At 47.9% G+C, this 21,514-nt stretch overlaps 1 long non-coding RNA gene across 1 annotated transcript; it reads left to right on the top strand.

Moving 5' to 3' along the window:
• The first annotated feature begins 7,136 nt into the window (after positions 1 to 7,136).
• LOC141974847 (uncharacterized) lies at positions 7,137 to 10,267 on the top strand. The gene is made up of 3 exons (XR_012635824.1): positions 7,137 to 7,186; positions 7,586 to 7,701; positions 10,122 to 10,267. It is a non-coding gene; the product is annotated as an uncharacterized LOC141974847 (long non-coding RNA).
• The last annotated feature ends 11,247 nt before the right edge of the window (positions 10,268 to 21,514 follow it).

Genomic DNA, 21,514 nt, shown 5'->3' with positions numbered 1-21,514 from the left:
ATGGTGACAAGGCAGCAGGTAAGTCCTAGGGGCATGAGTCATGGGGGCTGGGGTGGAGAGCAAGTGATGGAGTGGGGGAGAGGTGGGGCAGAGCCTCAGAGGAAGAGGTGGGGCAGGAGTGTTTGGTTTTCAGGGTTTAGAAAGTTGGCAACCCTACTAGTGGGGTGGAGGAGGGAAGGAGGGACAGGGATGTTGGGAAGGGAAAAGGGGACAGAGGAATTGTGAGGGTTAGCAATAAATGCACTCCAACCCAAGCCCTGTGAGTGAGTGTCCCATGGCACAGGGGCTGGCCTCTCCAGGGGAACACTCACCATGCCTTTGGCTACACTGCTCCCAAAGGAACCAGACACTGCAGCTTAGCAGCTACACCTCAGAACACAGCTCCACTTGAAAGACAGCGCTTAGACATGTTTATATAGTGAAGCCAAGTATCAGTTCAATTAAGAATAGAGGTTTGAGAAGCAGCAAGTAACAAATATTGGAAACAAATGGTTACCTGTCAAATAAAATCATAACATGGTTTCTAGAGCCTAAACTTAACTAACCGGAGATACTTCCCTGTCTAACAAAGCTTAGCTCACCCAAAGTCTTTCTCTCAGCACTTAACAGCTGGGACCCTCCTTTCGTAAGACATGCATGCTGGTAGCCTGTCCCCTAGTTTTAGGCTCATATGTGTACCCCAGTACTCCCAGTTATACCCATCCTCCCACATCCATTGTCTTTGCTCGTAAACAGGATGCCCCCTGCTGGATGCTTTCTCCTGTCTGCATCTTTCTTGTAGACTTTGCAAACTCTTGATTAGGCTCAGGCTCCATAAAGCAAATAGGCATCCAGTGTGAGTCTTACAGCACACACCGGCTCAGACGGAGAGAGAAGCATCTCTCACCTCCTGCTTGAAAGGAACCTGCTTATCCCTGTCACGGCATCACTCACCACACTGGCACCACCTGCAGGTCATTTCAGGAATTAGCTCAGTCCAGCAGGTGCGTTCTCGGGTGGTGGCTCTCCCGTTCTCACCTCTGCCTGCAGACCCATTACAGCTCCTTTCTCTCATCTGCTTTGTGGCACAGCCCTCCAGCCATGTCACCATCCGGTTCCCCACTTCCGGGGGACTCCTCCAACAAGCGTCCAGCCACTCCTCTCAGCAGCTTGGCAGTCCACAGCCAGGCTGCCCCTTCCTTCCAGCTCACTGTCTCTATTCCCTGGGCCACTTCCCCACAGCCTCGGTTCCTTCTGCTCCTGCCTCTGGCTCCAGCTCCTTTTCCCAGGGCCTCAAGCCTGTAAGTCCTGGCAGCCTGTCAGGAGCTCTCCTGGTCCCTGTTAGCACCTGCCCTTCCCCCAGTGCTGGTCTCTCTGTAGCCCTCTAGGAAGCCAGTCTTCTCCCTGGGACTCCCTGCAGCAGACTATGTGCTCTGGTCTGCAGCTTCCTTTTATGTAGGCCGGCTGGACCCTGATTGGCTGCTCCAGCTGCCACCCTAATTTTCTGCAGCCACTGCCCTAATTGGCTGTTTCCCCAGCAGCCCCTCCTTTGGCTGCCTGCCCCTCAGCCTCCCTAGGTGGATTTTAACCCTCTTAGGGCCAGTGCGGGGCAAGCGCCCTGTCACAATCACCTTCTGGTAAGAAGCCCCCAACTTAAACCACATATTTTTCAGCATCTATACATAACTTCTTAACTATTATCCGTACATACGTTTCACAGTGATTGTGATGACCAGTGAGCTACTGGCTTTCGGTAGAGACCTTTCATGTCACCTTTGGTGAATTATTATACTTATTCCTGACCCAGGGGATCCATGTTAACCCTGTGCATCCACTTTGTCCCCTCTGCCAGTTGGCACCAAGAGGTCCCTGGGGTCACACGGATAGGATTTGGGAGAAGGGCAAATGTGTGGGCGGGGATGGGTTCAGGGGTGGAGAGGGCATGTGTGTGGGGTGCGGGATGGGATCAGGGATGGGGAGGGAAAGTGTGTGGGGTCGGGAGATGGGATCGGGGCAGAGAGGGAAAGTGTGTGGGGTGGGGGATGGTATCAGGGCCCGGGAAGGCTGTCTGAGATGCGGGCCCTGATACCATCCCCCACCCCACTCACTTTCACCAGGCTGGGGCAGGGGGTTGGGGTGCAGGAGGGGGTGCAGGTTATGGGAGGGAGTTTGGGTGCGGGAGGGGGTGCGGGTTCTGGGAGGGAGTTTGGGTGCGGGAGGGGGTGTGGGCTCTGGGCGGGAGTTTGGGTGTGGGAGGGGGTGTGGGCTCTGGGAGGGAGTTTGGGTGCGGGAGTGGGTGCAGGGTGCAGGCTCTGGGAGGGAGTTTGGGTGTGTGTGGGGGGTGGGCTCTGGGAGGGAGTTTGGGTGTGGGAGGGGGTTTTGGCTCTGGGAGGGAGTTTGGGTGCGGGCTCTGGGCGGGAGTTCGGCTGTGGGGTGGGGACTCAGGACAGAGGCCGCAGAGGTTTGGGGTGCGGGAGGGGATGAGGGGTGAGAGCTCTGGGAGGGAGTTAGGGTGTGGGGTGCAGGCTCAAGGCTGGGGCATCAGGTGTTTGGGGTGCAGGAGGGGATAAAGGGTGCGGGCTCTGGGAGAGAGTTTGGGTGTGGGAGGGGGTGTGGGCTCTGGGAGGGACTTTGGTTGTGGGGGGGAATCAGGGCAGAGGCAGCAGAGGTTTGGGGTGCAGGAGGGGATGAGGGGTGAGAGCTCTGGGAGGGAGTTGGGGTGTGGGGTGCAGGCTCAGGGCTGGGGCATCAGGTGTTTGGGGTGCAGGAGGGGATAAAGGGGCGGGCTCTGGGAGGGAGTTTGAGTGTAGGAGTGGGTGCGGGTTCCAGCCAGGCGGTGCTGACCTTGGCGGTTCCCGAAAATGACCAGCACTGCAGCATGGACTTTGTTTGGCCCAAAGCGAGGGAGAGAAGCAGTGGGGTGAAGCTATGGAGTTAGCTGCAATACTTTACCTCTTCAGATGCTTTGAGCAGGGGGTTGGACTAGATGACCTCCTGAGGTCCCTTCCAACCCTGATATTCTATGATTCTATGATTCTATGTGCAAAGAGCAGGGCAGGGCAGCACAGCAAAACGGGCCCAGAAATCACCAGAAACAGGCTACAGGGATGAGCAGGGCTTTTCCTATAATGGCTCCTCCTGGCTGCTGGGGGATTCTGTGGTGCTGGGCCCCAGACTGTCTCTCCTGTGCACTCAATGCTCCGCCGGAGACGGAGGAAACAGCCTAACCATAGGGGTGAGAAAGAAGGGAGAAGGGAGCACAACGGGGCTGGCTGTTTGTGGGTCTGAGAAGTAGGGGAGAGTAGTCGGGGAAAAGGATAAGGGCTAGGTGCATAGGCGCAGAGGGGAGAGGGGGAAGAGGAGGGAGATGTTAGGGGCAGGGGCAGAAGGGGTGGGGTGGGGCAGGAGGTAGCAGAGTCAATAGCCCCCAGAACAGATGCCCTTCCCAAAGCTGGCACAGAGCCCAGGATTCCTGAGTTAGCGCGCTTTAAGGGTTTGTGTTGTGTGTACGCAGGCATTTTCAAGCCACACTCATTCTCATTAGGGTGGACTAATCCGCCATCTTAGACAAGCCCTGCCTCTCAGCATTGCTCCGCTGTCAGGCAAATAGCTGTGAACCCACTGGCAAAACGTGTGTCCCATCCCTCTCTAGAGGCTGGTGCAGCGAGAGGATAAGAGTCGACCACTTCTACCAGTTCCTCCGTTAGCTCCAGTGGCAGAGGTCCATGCTGTATATTGAAATGTGTCAACTCTCCTGTGGTCCCACGAGGAGGGTTATTTTGGCTCCACTTGGTGGTATTTTGTTTTTTTTCAGATTGCAATGCCATGTACTCAAAAGTGTGGAAATGCCAGTATTGGGGCCAGGGTCCTGTGGGTAATAGTGAGCGATCATGGCATTAAAAGCCGTATCATAATGCATATGCACAAGGGCCAAATTAAAGTTGCGGGGGTAACCTTAATTAACCATTGCCTGTTTAGTGCTCGCATTTGCAGCTAATTCTTTTTATGTCACTTTTTGAATGTAGTTCGCTATAAATATCCCCTACTCATTGGGTCGTCTGCAAACTTCGTCAGTGACTTTATGTTTTCTTCCCAGTCATTGAAAAAAACGTTAAATAATGTGGGGCCAAAACCGGACCCCTGCGGTGCACTGCTGGAAACACCTGTTTGATGATGATTCACCATATATAGTCTCAAAATGTAACTTTCAGTTAGTCCATTCAGCTTTAGTCCATTTAATGTGTATCATCATGTTAATTTTATATCGTTCTAGTTTGAATGCGGTACCAAGTCAAATGCCTTTCAGAATATTAAAGTATATTAAATCAACACTACTGCTGCTATCAAGCAAACTTATAGACTCAACAAAAAAGATATCAAGTTACTTTGACAGGAGCTGTTTTCCATAAACCCATGTTGATTGACATTAATTATATTACTGTTCTTTAATTCCAGTATCAGCTGCTCTGTTATCTTGCCTGGGATCAATCTCAGACTGACAGGTATATAATTACCTGGGTCATCCTGTTTGCTTTTTTAAAATATTGGCACAGTGTTAGCTTTCTTTGACTCTTCTGGAACTTTCTCCATGTTCCATGACTTATTGAAAATGAACATTAAAGCAAGCTCTTCAGCAGGCTTTTTTAATACTCTTGTTTGCAAGTTATCCAGACCTACTGATTAAACATGAGTCCCTACTGGTTAACATCCTCCTGAGATACTAGTAGAATGGAAAGAGTGTTATCATATGAAATGAATCATCATTTATGTTTTTCCCAAATATAGAACAGAAATATTTATCGAACACTTCTAGTCTCTAAGGTGCCACAAGTACTCCTTTTCTTTTTACCTTTTCTCTGTTATTATTGATAATTCTACCATTTCCACCTAGTAATAGACCAATACCATTGTTAGGATTCGCTTTGTTCCTAACAGACTTAAAAAACTCCTTATTGTCCTTAACTCTTCTGGCCACAAGATTTCTCCTTGTGTCCCTTTGCTTCCCTTATCAATTTTCTACAATTCCTAGCTTCTGATTTATATTCATTACTACCAACTTCCCCATTTCTTCCATTTATTTGAGATATATATGTGTATAGTTGCCTTCACTTCCCCTCTAAACCAGGTCTTTTTTTTTTTAACCCGTATGTTCATCTGTCATTATTGTGGCTTTTGGGGCATCTAGCAAAGTGTTCTTAAACAGTTCCTAATTCACTGTTTGAACTCTGACAGGGCTGGAGACACCAAACTGAAGTCAGAAATCACCAGGGGCTGCCTTTTGAGTCCGCCCTCAAAGACACTTTGAATTGACAGATCACTACAACTCTGTCACTCTTAGGATCTAGATCGCAACTCATTTGTTTATTTATTTCTTTTTCCTAGTTAATAAACTTTCAGATAGGACTGGCTGCGGGCGTTGTGTTTGGTAGAAGATTGAAGGTATCAACTGATCTGGGATAAGTGACTGGTGCCTTGGGACTGGAAGCAACCTGAATGTGGTGCGATTTTTGGTGTAGGTGACCATTTATCACTAAGTCCAGTTTGTCTGGGTGGCAGGATAGACTGGAGAGTCTAAGGGGACTGGCTGTGACTCCATGGTAAGGCTGGTACAGTGATCCAGGAGTTCACAGTTGTTACTGGCTTGGTGAAATCTAATGATAGAACACAGCACCAGCATGGGGTGTCTGCCCTGTTATTGACAGGCTGCCTGGAGGTCACCACTCACAGTTGTGAGCCTCTCCACACAGCGTGATGGGGTAAATTGAGGTGACTGGCCATTCTCCAGCTCTCCCTGGCTCCCTCTGTGTGTGTGTGTGTGTGTGTGCATGAAAGAAGAGGCCATAAGGTCCCCTTAGTCCCACCCTGTGCTATGGGTCACTGTAAGAGATGGGCCAAGATACCGAATTCAGATCTGGGCTCCATCTCTAACAGCCCAAATTGCCGGGGTCTGGGGCTGTGGTTCACCTCATAGTGAAGATGGCGTCAATTGGGACCCAGATCCCAGTCTGGGTTTGAAATCTCTGATAGATGTGGGGCTTTGGGGCCCAGGGCTCTGTTGTTTGGGCCCAACAGGTCTGAGGTGATAAGGGTTAGGAGGTTGGGGATAAAGATAAAGGAGAGATGTGTCGAGTGACCCTAGAATGTGCTCAGAGCAGGGGAGACCTTGTTCCATTGACCCTGCCACTCTGGAGCCACTTTTGCCTTTGAAGTAACTGGAACATCCTGGCTCAAAGCTTTTCTGCCAAGTGTAAAATCCCGACCCGGGCGGGGCGTTCAGGCCCCAAGGTCAGTGGCTCTGTAATGGAATCAGAACAGACTCATTGTAGAGGGGAGGAGACGGACTGGCTCCTAACAGGGCTCGGGGCAAACAGACCCATAGCATGGTTGAGGGAGAGAGAGCAGCTGAAATTCAGCAATGCCTGCAGGCAGAAGCAATTGGAGGGGTGGGGACTGCCATGGTGATGCCATGGGGGGCCTGATGTCGGGGATTGTCCCAATGTCCACTGCTGTCTCTCCTGTTGCTAGGGGACAGACTCGGGTGGCAGAGCAACATCCTAGCGGGGATTAGCATTACTGCTCTCAGAAGGAAATCTGTTCCCACAGGTCTCCTAGTGCACAAGCATCCTGCTTCCACATGCAGCCAGAGAGGGCAAGAGAAAGAGATGGGAGCCCGGCAACCAAGCCTGGCAGCCCCACAGGGCCAGTGCAGGGAGCGCGTTGTGCTCTCACCCAATGCAGTGAAGAAGGTGGGATGGATTTGTCCTGCTTGTCTCTCTTACCTCATTCAGTCTGCGAGCTCTTTGGGCAAGGCCTTGTCCGATTTGTGTGGTGTAAGCGCAGAGCACATTCAAGGCACTGTTCACATCATTTATAATAACCCCACCCCTGTCCTGTATCTCTGGCTCCAGCACCAGGATAAAATACCATACTCTTTGCTCTGGCTTGGAGAGCAGAGGAAGCGCTGCATGGCCCTCACCATGCTGAGAACACTCACAGCTTTGCACTTAGACAATTTCTACAATCCATGCTCATGCTTCAGGGCTTCAATTTGTCACCTGCAGGGGTCAGGGAGGAGTACTTTCCCTGCAGATGCACAATTGGCCCGGTGCATTTTGGTTTTCTTTCGCCTTCCGCTGAAGCATCAGGGATTGGCCACAGCTGGAGGAAGGACACAGGACGATATGGACCAGGGCCCTGAGGTGTTACAGTAAGTGCTTTGTTCCTAGATGCCCAGTTGGTGATTCTTGCTCCCAGGCTCAGGGTCACACTGATTGCCAGTTTTGGGGTCAGGAAGGTATTTTGCCCCAAGTCAGACTGGCAGGGACCTTGGGGGGCAGGGGAAGTTGGGGTTCGGCTTCCTCTCCAGCATGGAGCAGGGATCCTGCTAGGATCATCTGAACCTGTCTCACCCAAACAATTCTCTGCCACTGCAGGGGCCTGAGGCCTTGGTGGCATCTCGGTCCCTCCTGCTCTGTCTGTGGCCACAGCCCGTCAGTCTCTGGAGGGCTGGGAAGTGGAGAAGAGAACTGGCTGTGATTTGGTCCGGTGAAATCTGTTTGGCAAGGCTCTGATAGGAGTTGTGCCTTTAACTCTGGTTATTTTGAAGTGGGGTTCAGAGGCACCGTGGGATTTACCCCAGGTCACCCAGCCAGTCAGCCGCAGAGCTCAGGGGTCCTGACACTGAACCGTCTACGTCTAGCAAAGGACTTGTACCATCACAAGGTGTGTTTTTTTTTTCCTCGATGTTATTATTGTCATTAACCGTATTGGCCATTGATATTTCAGTGGTTCCTTTGACTTCCCTTCTCAGTCACCTGTTGTGAAGAATGTGGACATTTTTGTAATGTTTTTATGAACAATATGCATGACTCCGTTTCCCCACTCACTGTGTATTGCCACAGCCTGGGTGTAAAGGGGTTAATATTTCCTCTGGGACAAGGTGAGACAAGGAGTGTGGGTCATAAGCAGGCAGGTCTGGGTTGGTTTGAATGAACTGTCAAGGAGAGGAGAACGTGTGTGCTCAGCAGGACGGCACCTGAGAGAAAGGGACCAAGTGGGTGTGTGGGGTGTCAGAGAGAGCTGAAATCCAGGGATTTTGGAGCAGAGGGGCAGGGGATTCTGCCAACACAGGCTCTGAGCTCGGTTTGGCTTTCCCAGACAAACCTGCCCCCGTTGGTCCTGGAGTCCAGGTGCCCAGTGAAGAGGGCGTGGTCTGAACAGGCCGTGTGGTGTCACTGCCAATCCCTGCTGGCTGCATCGTTGCCAAAGGTGTCAAGTCTCTCACAGGGGTCTACACTCAGCTGGACTCACTGGGGAGCCCCAGCGAGAAGCAGAGGGGCTGGAGGCCCAGGCCTCCATCTCAGAGTTGTGGGGCCATGGCACTCCCCCTTGCAAAATGTGGAGGCCTCAGGCCTAGAACAACGAAGGGAGAAGTCCCAGAGCGACTGTAATGGCTGGGTCAGAGCAACCTGTAAATCCGCGACAGCTGGCGGGAGTGCTGAGGCGCTGAATGCAACAGCAAAGTTTTGCAAGAAGTGACCGCAACAGTAGAAACAAGCTTAGTTCCAGAAAACAGTGGGGGAGGTGGCATGTAACCAGTTTCTTGAGAGGCATATTATAGAGCTGTGCAGAGAGGACTAAACATTGGGAAGTGAACCCTGATCCAGACCATTACTACAGGGAAATAGTAGAATAATCAATCCTAATACAGAAAAGGCAGAAAGCAGAATCCCACTATACATATAAAATGATGGGCTCTAAATTAGGTGTTACCACTCAAGAAAGAGACCTTGGAGTCATTGTGGATAGTTCTCTGAAAAGTGGATACTCAATGTGCAGCGGCAGTCAAAAAAGAGAACAGAATGTTGGGAATTCTTAGGAAATGGACAGATAATAAGACCGAAAATATCCTACTGCCTCTATATAAATCCATGGTACGCCCACATCTTGAATACTGCGGGCAGATGTGGTCTCCCCATCTCAAAAAAGATAGATTGGGCTTGGAAAAGGTTCAGAGAAGGGCAACAAAAATGATTAGAGACATGGAACAGCTGCCGTATGAGGAGAGATTAATAAGACTGGAATTATTCAGCTTGGAAAAGAGACGATTAAGGGGGGATATGATAGAGGTCTATAAAATCATGACTGGCTTGGAGAAAGTCAATAAGGAAGTGTTATTTACTCCTTCTCATAACACAAGAACTAGGGTCACCAAATGAAATTAATAGGCAGCAGGTTTAAAAGAAACAAAAGGAAGTATTTCTTCACACAACGCACAAGCTGTGGAACTCTTTGCCGGAGGATGTTGTGAATGCCAAAACTACAACAGGGTTCAAAAAAAAAAAAAACTAGATAAATTCATGGAGGATGGGTCCATCAATGGCTATTATGGGATGGTGTTTCTAGCCTCTGTTTGCCAGGAGCTGGGAATGGGCGATGGGATGGATCACTTGATTATTACCTGTTCTGTTCAGTCCCTCTGGGGCACCTGCATTGACAGGATAGTGGGCTAGATGGACCTTTGGTCTGGCCCAGTATGGATGTTCTTATGTCTGTCTGACCCCCTTTGTTCGACTCCCAGATGTGTGTCCCGACTGCTTCCCGCAGCCCACCCTTAACCTACACCTCTTACCTCTCCAGTCCTTTGTTCTTGAGCTGGGGAGAAGCTGTTCAGCCTCCCTAAGAAGAGGTGGGGAAGTTCATTGTGGCATGACGCCCCATATTCTTTACAGTAATATTACTGTGATGTGAGTATGGCATAATTATGATGTATTTTATGCAAGATAAGGCATGTGAGAGATCATTGGAAAAGTTATGATATACTGAATATGATTATCGTACTAGTATGCATGTATCTTTTTTGTATCTGAAGTTTGGAATATTGTCTATGCATCTATTACAAATGTGTTTACACCTGGGGAACACCCACTAGTCAGAATGCAATCAGTCTAGATGGATGGCTGGGAAGGGCCATTAGGGAGAACAATACGTCTTAGAAGATGCTAGTCACCCGCCAGGGAGCCTTCCTGAGAAGCCTTCCTGGGGACGCTGCAAACAGTCTCTGAGTTATGGCTGCAGGGACATGTGACCAAGTCACTTGGTACTGGACTTCATGATAATACTACTGTTTTTCCACTGACCAGGAGTGGGAATCAAACTGGGAGACAAAGGGTCCCTGCCATATGCAAAAACTATTTAAGGCAGGGGGGTGACATCATCGTTGTTCGTTCTTCACTGACTCCCCGCCCAAGAAAGAAGACTGCTGGAAACACCTGAGAAACAAAAGGACTGAACTAGGGGGAAGGGCTGAACCCAGGCTAGAGTGTTGCCTTCCCTGTGTCTGGAATATCTGGAATTTAGTTGGATTTAGTTGGTGTTGGTCCTGCTTTGAGCAGGGGATTGGACTAGATGAAATCCTGAGGTCTCTTCCAACCCTAATCTTCTATGATTCTATTAATTTTAAGCTGCAAGCAAGGGCAGCATGTCTTCAAGACTCTCTGTAAACTGCCTTTAGGGTGAGAATTTGCTGCTCATATCCAATTATGTTAGTATATTAAACTTAGATTGTGTTTTTGTTTTATTTGCTAGATAATCTGCTTGGATCTGTTTGCTATCCCTTATAATCACTTAAAATCTATCTTTTGTAGTTAATAAATTTATTTTGTCTAAAAGTAGTGTGTGGAAATCATAACTTGGGGCAGAAAGCTGTGTATAGCCCTCTCCACACTGAGGGAGGGGGTGAATTTCACGAGCTTATGCTGTACAGTTATCTCTGCAGTGCATGACGGAACAATTTTGGGTTTACCCTCTAGAGGGATGTGTGAACTTGAGTACTGGGCAATTCCTTAGCTGGTAACAATGGGAAAAAGAAGCCTTGTGTGGGGTACACTTTAACTTTTGCAATTCCAAAATAATTTGCAAGGGGTCCAAATTTGTCATAAACTATATCGGGGTGTCCGATAGGGTATTCTTTGGTTTTCTTTACAAAAGGGTAGAAGCTGGTAAAATCATAATAGTGGATTTCTTCCCCGGAGTTAAGTTTGTAATATAGGCGGATAGCGTTTGTCCTCCCCCCAAAAAGAGCATCCCTAGGCACGAGAGGCTAGGGCAACTGGGCTCATTTTAAATACCTGCAAGCTCCCTGTCTGTTTCTTTCATCACTTCCCACTCTTGCTCCCAAAGAGTCCTCACTACAAAACCAAGTTGTTTCAGATAGTCGGTCTTGAGCTGCGTCTTGTAATAAAGAAACCCAAAAGTTGTCCCCGTCATAGGGTTTTGTGCTTTTTCACAATGAGAGGTGGCACAAGCGTGGAAAAGAACACCCGTTAAACTCTAAGGCTGTGTGTACCCTGTCAACACTGGCATAACCCTCTAAAGAGTAGAGGCCTACCTGTAGTTCCCCACCCTGTAAAGCATGCCGTATTTGTATAGTTTCTTTGTGAGAGGTATTCAACAGCCACTGAACAGATGGGGTCGAATATCTTTTTCTGCCTGTGATCATTGTCTGGAGGGAGAAGAGCTACCATGTTAGGCTCCAAAAATGGAAACCTGTACATAGCCATGCAGACAGATGCCAGTGTTATGTACCAGAATGGATCTATACACAGTTTTATCTCAGTGAATTTACCAGGTTCTCTCTCTACTAGATCTCCCTTCTCCATCATTTTCATAATCTCTTTTCTGTATAGGATACAAGGCTGTCTCAAAATTTTGACATCCTGCTGACAGTAATACGTGAGCTCTTTCTGCAAGTCAAACGTCTCCTTCCTGTGCGCCTGCTACCAGTCGAGAAACTCTGCTTTTTCCCTGGGCATCATGCTTTCTACACCATAGTGCTCCACACCGGGCATAGGCCGCACGTCATTTTGATTTTCGAAAGTGTTCAAAAAATGTGGAAAATACCCTTTGCACCCTTCAAACCCCATCACCTGCGGGAGCTTACCAAGCTTCATGGGCAAGGAGTTTAAAGAGTCTATAAAACGAATGCCCAGGGCCTTAACTTCCACACACATTAGTTTACTACCCTGAGTGATCAGTTCTAGGCACATCTTTTCCTTCAGTAACTGTCTAATGATGAAGTATGCATCGTAACCTTTGGAATTGTGCGCCTGGAACGTGTAGACCCGGAACTCTTTGCCAATAAAGGTCTGAACAAACACAGAAAGACACTCATCACCCTTAAATTCCCAGGACTTTTCCGGCTTGAGGGACATAGCAAAAATGTAATTGGGAGTGTGCAACCCAGTCTCCTGTGTGTGTTCGGAATCATAACAAATACACTTTTCTGAGGATTCGGGCTTTCTAAGGCTGTCCATAAAACCGAGGTGACCGTCTACATCACCAGCGATCAAACCCTGACCCTGCTTACAGCGCCTCCCTTTACACCTGTGCCGCCTGTCCACGTAAGACTGACCCTTATCGCACAACGTTTTAGACAGGCATTCAGCTTGTTCTGTCGATGCCCAGTCGATGTGTCTGTCTAAACGCTCTCTGGACTGACAATACAGTCTACGGCGAGGACACCTCAGCTGCACGTCCACGCTGTCTGAGCATGTTACGCTCAAGCAGAGGCAGCAGCTGGACCTGCAAGAGAGGCCGCGACTGTGCACCATGGGGCAAAACTCACCATAATTTTTTGCTCCGAACAACTTTTTCACAACCAGAACCCCATAGTAATGCTCATCGTGCAATAGGATGAAATAAGTCTTGGGGTAAACTGCCCCCCCCCCGTTTAAAAAAAGCCCCTTTTGCCGCATACAGCACCACCTGTATGTTGACTCCTAAATGCTGTTCAGACATTGCTACGTCACTGAGCATAATCTTTTTTTGATCTGACCAGCCCAGTTTCTCATGCAACTTTCTCGCCCCTGCTAACGATTCCGCGTCCGTAGGTTTATGGTCGGACATGACGGCCAAGAGCCCACGCGCAAAACACAGATTGGTAGCCGTGTAAGTCAGGTCTACTAAACATTGTCTCTTTTTTATGGAGGATTTGATTACTGAGGATAGCATTTAAAACTCTACGAGCGGCCCCCACCCCTGTTTTTTTACAACTGTCACAACGAGGTGCAATGTCCCATTGACATGCAACTCTATTGCTCTGTGGCAGCTTTGAGGTCTGATTGAAGAAATCCTCAGCAGACAGCTCATCCCTAGTTCTTCAGACTGAAAACAACGGGTTAGTTAAATTACGGCTCTCTAAATGTAACTGAACATAATCATCAGGGCCTACCCTACCATTAACGTCATGGAGAACTAACTGTATCCCCCTGTGTATGGCTTCAACAACCTGCTGAGCTGAATTTATTCGCTCAAGCTTGACAAAATGAAATTCCTCACAATACACCGACCCCGCCAAATCTAGGTAATTCACGTTGCCAACTTCTCACTCTCTCCATACACACCTCTGCATTTTCAGGGTTACTTGGGGGTTCCTCTACGGGACCATCTATATCAGATGCTATTTGAGAGTCAGACTGTGAGGCGCTTCCGTGAGGGTCATCGGGAGGAGATGGGGACCCATCATTCTAGAGAGCCCTCTGGGGAATTTTCTAAACCAGACTCTGTGTGAGAGTCTGATTCCACCTCCCCATTTTCAGACATGCCAGTTTGAGAGCCTCCAGTCGAGGGCATCTCTTTTTGTCCCCCCTCTCCATTACCTCTTTAGCCCTTTTTAAAATTTTTACAGCGACCCTGGCCTGGAACTTTTTGGCAGCCATTTGTTTGTCCCCCCTTTTGTTTACACCTGAGCTGATGTGTATCCTTGAGGGTGCCCCTTTTGCCCAGGCCCCTTTCCACGACTAGTCACGCCTGCGCAGAGCCAAAAATTGAAGTATTTTTCAAAAAGTCACCCACCAAAGCTTTTGCTTTGTTGATGTGCTTTCCAGCCCTCCTTTCTTTTAGACCCCCTGAAGATACACCGTTCACCGGTATTCTGAACGAAGCATCATATTTTCCCCAAACCTTTTTAGAATACCGTTCTTTTAGAACCCCCGAGGATACAGCATCCCTCAGTCTTCTGAAGGAAGCATCGTAGGTGGGCGTTTTCACTCACGGTTTTCTCAGGGCTTGGTGTGGAGGTGGCCGCTGAGGAACTGGAGTTGTGTTTGCATGGTTGGTTTTTACCAGAGTCTTTGGTTTTGTCCTTGGGTTTGACGTATTTGAGGTTTGGACTGCCCTGATGCTTCATCTGCACTCTTGTGCTGTTTTGAGTTGTTAAAGGTCTCAAAGCAGATTTCTGGTTCTTTGGCTGGTCTGGTGGAGGTGTCCCTGTAGCTCTGACTACAGCATTGTCAGGAGAACTGCACATACCCGATTAGGGGGGAAGGAACATATAACAAAACTTAACTTTACCATCTTTCTCACCCACACCGATGTATTTACTTAAAATACAAAACCTCATAACCTCACAAACACAGTATATTGACTGGGCTTCATCCATCCATCTGGTGAATTTTTCTTTTCACCTGTCTCTTTTCTTTTTCTTTTAAGCTTGTTTACCCTCTGGTCGAAGGGTCTCTCATGTTTTGACCGTACTCTGGAGCAGACAATATTATTATGATTATGATTATGATTATTATAAATCACATGAAACTGTCTTGTAAACTTAAAAATAAAATATTCATTAGGGTGTTTGTCTATTTAAAAAGTCAGAGCTTTAAAACAAAATAATCCATTTCAGGCTGTACAACAAAGAGGAGTTTTGAGTTTATTTCTACCACTTTAAAACAAAAAACAACAAACCCGCAAACATTTTTTTAAATAGACCTCATTTTGCAAAATAAAAACCAAACTGCTTTTAAAATCAACTTTTAAAATCCAGTTTAAAACACATTTTGCACAGTAAAAAAACACCCCGTTAGTTTGAAACACACCATTACCATCAGTTTGCAGCCATATACTTTAAAAAAAAACCCACCTATTTTTTTACAGAGAGAGAGAGAGAGTTTAAAACACAGTTTGCAACAAAATACTTTTCAATAAACCCACATGCATTTAAAAGCCAATTGCAGAAAGTTACGCCCCCCCCACCCCACCCCCATGTGTGTTTGGGCCTTTGGATTAAAGAACAAGCAAAAATGTTAGTTAGTATTACCCCCAAATCCCTATCCAACCTGTGTAATACCTGAAGTTATTAAGCAAAACTCCAGTTAAAATGGTTTTTACCTTGGCCCGGTGATGAAATGCAGTTTAAAGTGACTGGTTCCATGCTAAACAGATCACACTGCAAGAAACATAGGCACCATTATTTACTAAGACAGCATGGCCGACGAGTGATAGAATAGAATATATATTTTCAGAGTTAAAAACAGGGAGCATGGCTCCTTTTGCAGTCCAGCAGCCAGTCAAGAGAGTTTCTGTTGAAAGAGTCTCCAAAATACCTGAGGTTTTTACACCATCCTAAGCCTTTGTTTCAAACAGACTTCAAAATAGGAGCTAGCAGGTTGATTTGATCGCTACAACTCTCAAATAATAGCCACCTAAGGACGTTATGCACCCCTCCCTAACATTCCCTTTTGTGATCTGGGGTGGGGGAATTTGTTATACCAATAAAATAAAAGCCAGCAGGATCTTATTAAAAGGGAAAAGGCAAAAGCCACTTTTATTGTGAATACAGAAAGAATCATAGTAAGCAGTTAGTTATAGGTATAACATTCCATTCATTTTCATATTTATACACACACACACACACACACACACACACACAGAGGTTCTGCAAGGTTGTTATCATAGTTACCAGCCTTAGAGTTGCTCATGCCAAGCCACTGGCCAGGTGGCCTGGAGACGAGGAGGGAGCAGGGCCTTGTCAGATGCACATCTGACACTCCTGGAAGTTGGTTTGCAGAATCAGACCCCAAAGTTTTCCCTTTCTAGAGTCCATTTTTATAGGAATGTATTCCTATGCCAGCCTATGGGAATTGCTTCATTATGCTGTTGCTGAATCAATCAGCAGATGGCACATTCCTGACGGCTCCGTCTTGTTCTTCGGTTCTCCCATCCTTGAAGTTGTTGGGTGGATTCCAGTCTGCCCTCCGGGGGTCCTCTGGTTGACGTCTTCTTCGGCCAAGGGACACTGGATTCTTAGGCTGGCACCTCCCTGATCGTTCAGTTATTATCCACACCAAGCATCCATCCACATACATCCTCTATCTCTATTTTAAAGCACAATCGTTAACAAAGCCAGATAAATACAACAAAAGGGCGGGGAGTCTCTGTGTGCTGTTTCTGTTGTTACAAAGTATTGCTTTGAGAACAGACTCTGTCTAGGATGTACTAACACAATTAGCAGCTTGCAACTTTCACACGGCGAGGGAGAGAAACAGTCCCAAAACCCAAGAGACCTCTTAATTAGTAATACCCTGGAATTTAAACTATGGGGAATCAAACTCATTTGTGATTTTAATACAGAACTTCTTTAGTATGATCCAACAAATTAAGCTGTCTGCACAACCGAGCTGCTTTTGGCCACATTTTTTTCCTTTTAGTTAAAATACATTTTTCTGTAGGGCCTTCTTACAGTATTAAACAGTAAATCACCAATCCGTAATGTAACTGTACCCATTTCCAAGTGGGGACCCTTTGCAGATCTCAGTAAATGTCTTTGGGGCTTGTTTTTTAAACATGTTTCTTTCATGCTTAAAGTTTGGGGTGGGGGGTTGAAATAAAATGGTTGTATCACAACCATAATAAGCACCCACAGCTTTTAAAAATTTGTCTTTCGAGCAAATGATTGTTCTAAAGCATGGTGAAGATTTGTGAACCCTTCAAACATTTCAGTTTGGGGTTAGACCCGTGTGTGTGTGTTTGTGTGTGTGTGTGGTGGGATTTTTTGGTTGGTTGTTTTGGGTTTTTTGGGTAAATATAGTATTTTAAACTTTTAATTGCTTTGAATTGCTAGAAAGAGTGACCCATAGCATTCAAACAACTCCTGGGTCATATTTAAACTGTCCAGTAGAGTTCTGCCAGTTCCTGGGTCATTTTCACTGTCCAATAGTGCTCTACCAACTCCAGGGATTATATTTAAACTGCCCAATAGCATCTGCCAATTCCTGAGGTTTTATTTCATTTCATATTAATCCGAACTCACCCACCCACCTCCCTTACTATGGGTGCACACCCATCAAATTTATCCCTATAGCAACAAGGGTAAGTAATCACAGTTACCTTCGCTATTCAGTGGGGGTGTGGTTAAAACCATTCAGTTCAACAGGATGAGTCAACTCTGTTGTACTCAAACACATGTCTGAACCATCCCTGTTTTGTTTTCGTGTTGTAAGCAGAGGCAGGATGAGCCCTACCCTGACATCTGTTGGTGAGTTGTGGAAAAGGACTTCAGGAGCTGATCTCGTTTGCACAGGACACTCACCCCACCTAGCATGAGCCCACAGCAGCCCAAATGGTCACTTTGGCTGCTGTGGGATCCCCAGTTTCTCTGTTCTTGGGGCAGGAAGAATAAAGTGTTGTTATCCTGATGATGTGAATCAAGGACAGTGGAACTGTCCTTGGCCTTTTATGACGGAGGGACTCGCCATCAACTAAGTAGCACTCGCTAGGCAAGGGACAAGGATTCCAAAAGCCAGTGAATTGAGAGAGTTTGGAGGTTTGTGCCTAGTGGTGTGAGCTCTCTTCTGAGGACTCCAAACACCAATTGCACTTTCTCTCCATTGTGTAATGTCAGAGGTAATTTTGATTCTATTAGGAGTTTGGGTTCAAGGTGCCCCAGCTCTGAGGCCCCCCTACTACTTAACACAGTATTCAGTGATTTCAACTTGTTGTAGGGGAGCTTCAGTGCCCCACTGGTGGGGGCTTGACCCGGTTTTGCATCGTGTTACTGGACTGGATCTCCTAAATACTGAATCCAGCCCCTGTTGTGGCCAACTCTGATGGGCAGAAGGGTTACACTGTAGACACATTTTTAGGATTTGTTCCCCTCCCACTTCACAGCTTTTTGCTTTTACACAAAGACACAAGACCTAGGTTCTCACAAACCATTTTTTTAAATTTAAAAATCATACAGCTTCTTGAAAACAAACCCAGATGCTCCATTAAAACTTTTAGCTCACTTAAGGGCCAGAGACCTTCTAACAGAAACACAGATAATCACAAAGCCCTTTTCATTCAATTTTTTAAAATGTACAGCGACCAAGTTTTATATTGCATGTTTGTCCCCTCATCATTCTCTCAATTAATCCTTTTAGATTTCTTACAAATAGTCTTTTTCTTAAGCAGGGTTCTGTCACTTTTTGTGTGGACCAGGCGGTCAATGTAACGCTGTAAGCAGGCATCTTCCGGTTTGGACATTTTCTTTAAAACACGGTCAGGGTCTCCGCTGAATTGCACAGCATTTCTCAAGATCACCCCTTGCGCTAAATGTTCTTGGGTTAGGCACAGACGTTGCATAACATAACCTATGGCAATAATAGTGTTCAATAAGCTTTCCAAACACAGCTCAGCACACAGGCCCCAGAACTTGCAGTTTCTAGCCATTGAAGTCCAAGTCACAGTCATGGTGCCATTGGGCTGGGGCATCTATGACACAGCCCTCACAATTTTCAAAAAGCTTTTCCCTAAGACAGTGATGAAGAACAGCATAAACAGCAACGCGTACAATAGTCTGCATAACATTTTTACGCTCGTGACGTGGCACTGGCTCAGCGAGTTCCATGCCAGGCCTCCTCCTAAACTTCTCCTAGCCGTCCTCCTCGGAGTCATCTTCAACAATTTCTAGCGGCGTTGAGCAAAAACAAGACGGGCCTGGTTCACCTTTCCTGCTTGATGCAACGCCGTCCAGGGCCTCCGGGTCCTCTAGAAAGGCATCGTCAAGCTGTCGAGAGATTTTCAGACAAGAAACAAGCGTAAGTGCCCACTGCTTGTTTTTAGATTTACACAACCCCTGGTTCCTAACCCCATTACACCCAACCATCGACCGTCGCTTCTTAATCATTCATTTACCTGAGCTACGTCTTTTCCATTCACCTTGTCTGTCAGTGCCTCCCCCAAGCCATGATCGCCTTCCTCCTCCAGGGTGGCGGATGACGAGAGGCCACCATGCTCATCGGGGTGTCTCATGAGCGGTTGGGCTTCAGGTTCGGATTCTGGCATGTCCATCAATGGCTGGGCCAAAGGAATCCCCTTGGCTTCTCTCTCATCCTCTTCAGAACTGTCGCTGCTGTAGCGCTTTCTCCACACAACTCCAAAGGTCCTCGGGGCTAAAACAAAGTCTGAAGTTCTCACAGGGGTGGTAAAGGAGTCCACGTTTCCTCTCAGCCTTTCCACAATTTCTAAACCACGTCTTCTTGGTAAGAGATAGCCTCCTCTTCCCAGCGCTGGGACTTATGAGGTGATGGTGCTGCACTCTGATTGGCAGAGGGTGTTGGAAGGAGTCCTTAGAGGGGTCACACGACCCTCTTCTGGGCGGTTGACCCCGTCCCAGAACCCACCCTATTTTGGTCGAATCTCCTTTCGGGGCTGTCCTCTGTGGCCAAAACCCATCGTGATTGGTAGAGGGTGGTGGGAGGAGTTCTTAGAGGGGTCACACGAGCCACTTCCTGACGGGTCACCCCGCCCCAGAATTCCCCCCAATTGGACAAATCTCCTCTCGGGGTGGTCCCCAGCGGCTGAAAACCCTCCTGATTGGTAGAGGGCAGTGGGAGGAGTTCTTAGAGGGGGTCACACAAACCCCAGAACTCCCCCTGATTGGTCAAATCTTCTCTCGAGGCTTTCCTGTGGGGGCAAAATCCATCCTGATCAGCAGAGGACAGTGGGAGGAGTTCTTACAGGGGTCACATGACACACCTTGCTTCCGGACATGTGTCCGCCTTGACCCTGGAAGTAATACTCCCATGAGGTGGGACTTCCAGTGACCCGTGTGCAGGGCTTACGGGGCCAAGGGGTGGGGTTAACGTTCGATTGATGGTAGGGCCCTTATACTACTCGCTCCCGCTACCCAAAATTGGAACAAGAGAGACTATAATACTGGAGAGAAAGAAAGGAATGTTTTAAATGTTTTAAATTCTTGTACTGTGCTGTAAATTCTTTTCCCTAAATTAATTCAAAACATTAATTTGTATTTTTTATTTTTCTATTTTTTTTTGTTGTTTTATAACACAATACAGCAACTAGAATACTGGCCAGTATTATACTTTTATAAATAGAATACAACAACCATAACGCTGGCCCGTATTAGCCATTCTCCTACTGCTCAGATGCTGTAAGGGAGAGAAGGATCAGGCCCTGTAAAGTAGGCTGGGTTGATTTTTTATGACTCGAAGTGTTTTTATTACACATCAGGACATCTAGTCATTCTGATGGACGTGCAGCCTCTGGACACGCTCAGTGATAAGCACGTACATTACACTGCTTGCTCAGGGGTCATTACTATAGAAACAGCCAAGTACTGGCCCAGATCCTCAAATACACCTGAGCTTTAGACTCTGGGTTGTTCTAAATTACGCTGTCTTGTAACAGCCATTGCTGTACGGGAGATTGCTGTAGCACCGGGGTCAGCAACGTTTGGCATGCAGCCCCCCAGGGTTACCCCGGGGCGGGCCAGGCCAGTTTTTTTACCTGCCGCGTCCGCAGGTTTGGCCGATCGCGGATCCCACTGGCCGCGGTTCCCCACTGCAGGCCAATGGGGGCTGCAGGAAGCCGTGGCCAGCACATCCCTCGCCCCGCGCTGCTTCCCGCAGTAAAACAGAAGGTTTATTAGATGACAGGAACATGGTCTAATACAGAGCTTGTAGGTGCAGAGAACCGGACCCTTCAGCTGGGGGGGGTCCATTTTGGGGGGCAGTGAGCCAGACAACCACGTCTGCCCTTCACTCCATGTCCCAGCCAGCCCCAAACTGAAACTCCCTCCAGCCCCTCCTCCTCTGGGCTTTGTCCCTTTCCCCGGCCAGGAGGGCACCTTATTCCTTTGTTCTCCAACCCTTTAGCTCTCACCTTGCAGGGGGGAAGGGCCCAGGCCATCAGTTGCCAGGAAACAGGGTGTCAGCCATTCTCTGTGTCCAGACCCCTGCACACACCTGCCCTCTAGGGATCTGCAACGATCATACACCCTTACCCCACCACCTAGATCCTTAAGAACTGCCTGGGGAAACCGAGGCACCCCCACACTATTCAGAGGAAACATTAAGAACAGTCCCATTTCGTCACACTGGGTATGAGATTTTGCTGTTTGTGCAGGGAGCTGGGAGCCCCAGGGTGCCCTGTTTAACCCTGGGACTTGGTGCCTCGCCAAGAGGCCCTGCAATGAGTGTTGGGCTGAAACCCAGCCAGCTTGGTTTACATCCGGCCCACAACAGCATCAGGTGGAGCGAACAGGCCAAAGTGAAAGCAGAGCCACTCCCCAAGCCTCTGGGAAAGACTGACCTTCCTTGCGGGGCGAGTGTGCAATTCCTAGCTTCTGCCTCCCTCCCGCCTGCTGTTAATGGGAGGCAAACAGAGACTGCAATAAACCCCTCTGGTAGGAACGAGCCTGCGCCACTGGGGAACGGAGCCACCCGGAGTGGATTAAAAGCCCTAGTCCCAGAGCCAG

The sequence above is a fragment of the Natator depressus genome, chromosome 20 (genome assembly GCF_965152275.1).
Source record: "Natator depressus isolate rNatDep1 chromosome 20, rNatDep2.hap1, whole genome shotgun sequence".
Classification (NCBI taxonomy): domain Eukaryota; kingdom Metazoa; phylum Chordata; order Testudines; family Cheloniidae; genus Natator; species Natator depressus.
Note: the sequence above shows the minus strand (reverse complement) of the source record. Positions and strands in the feature narration are given on the sequence as shown.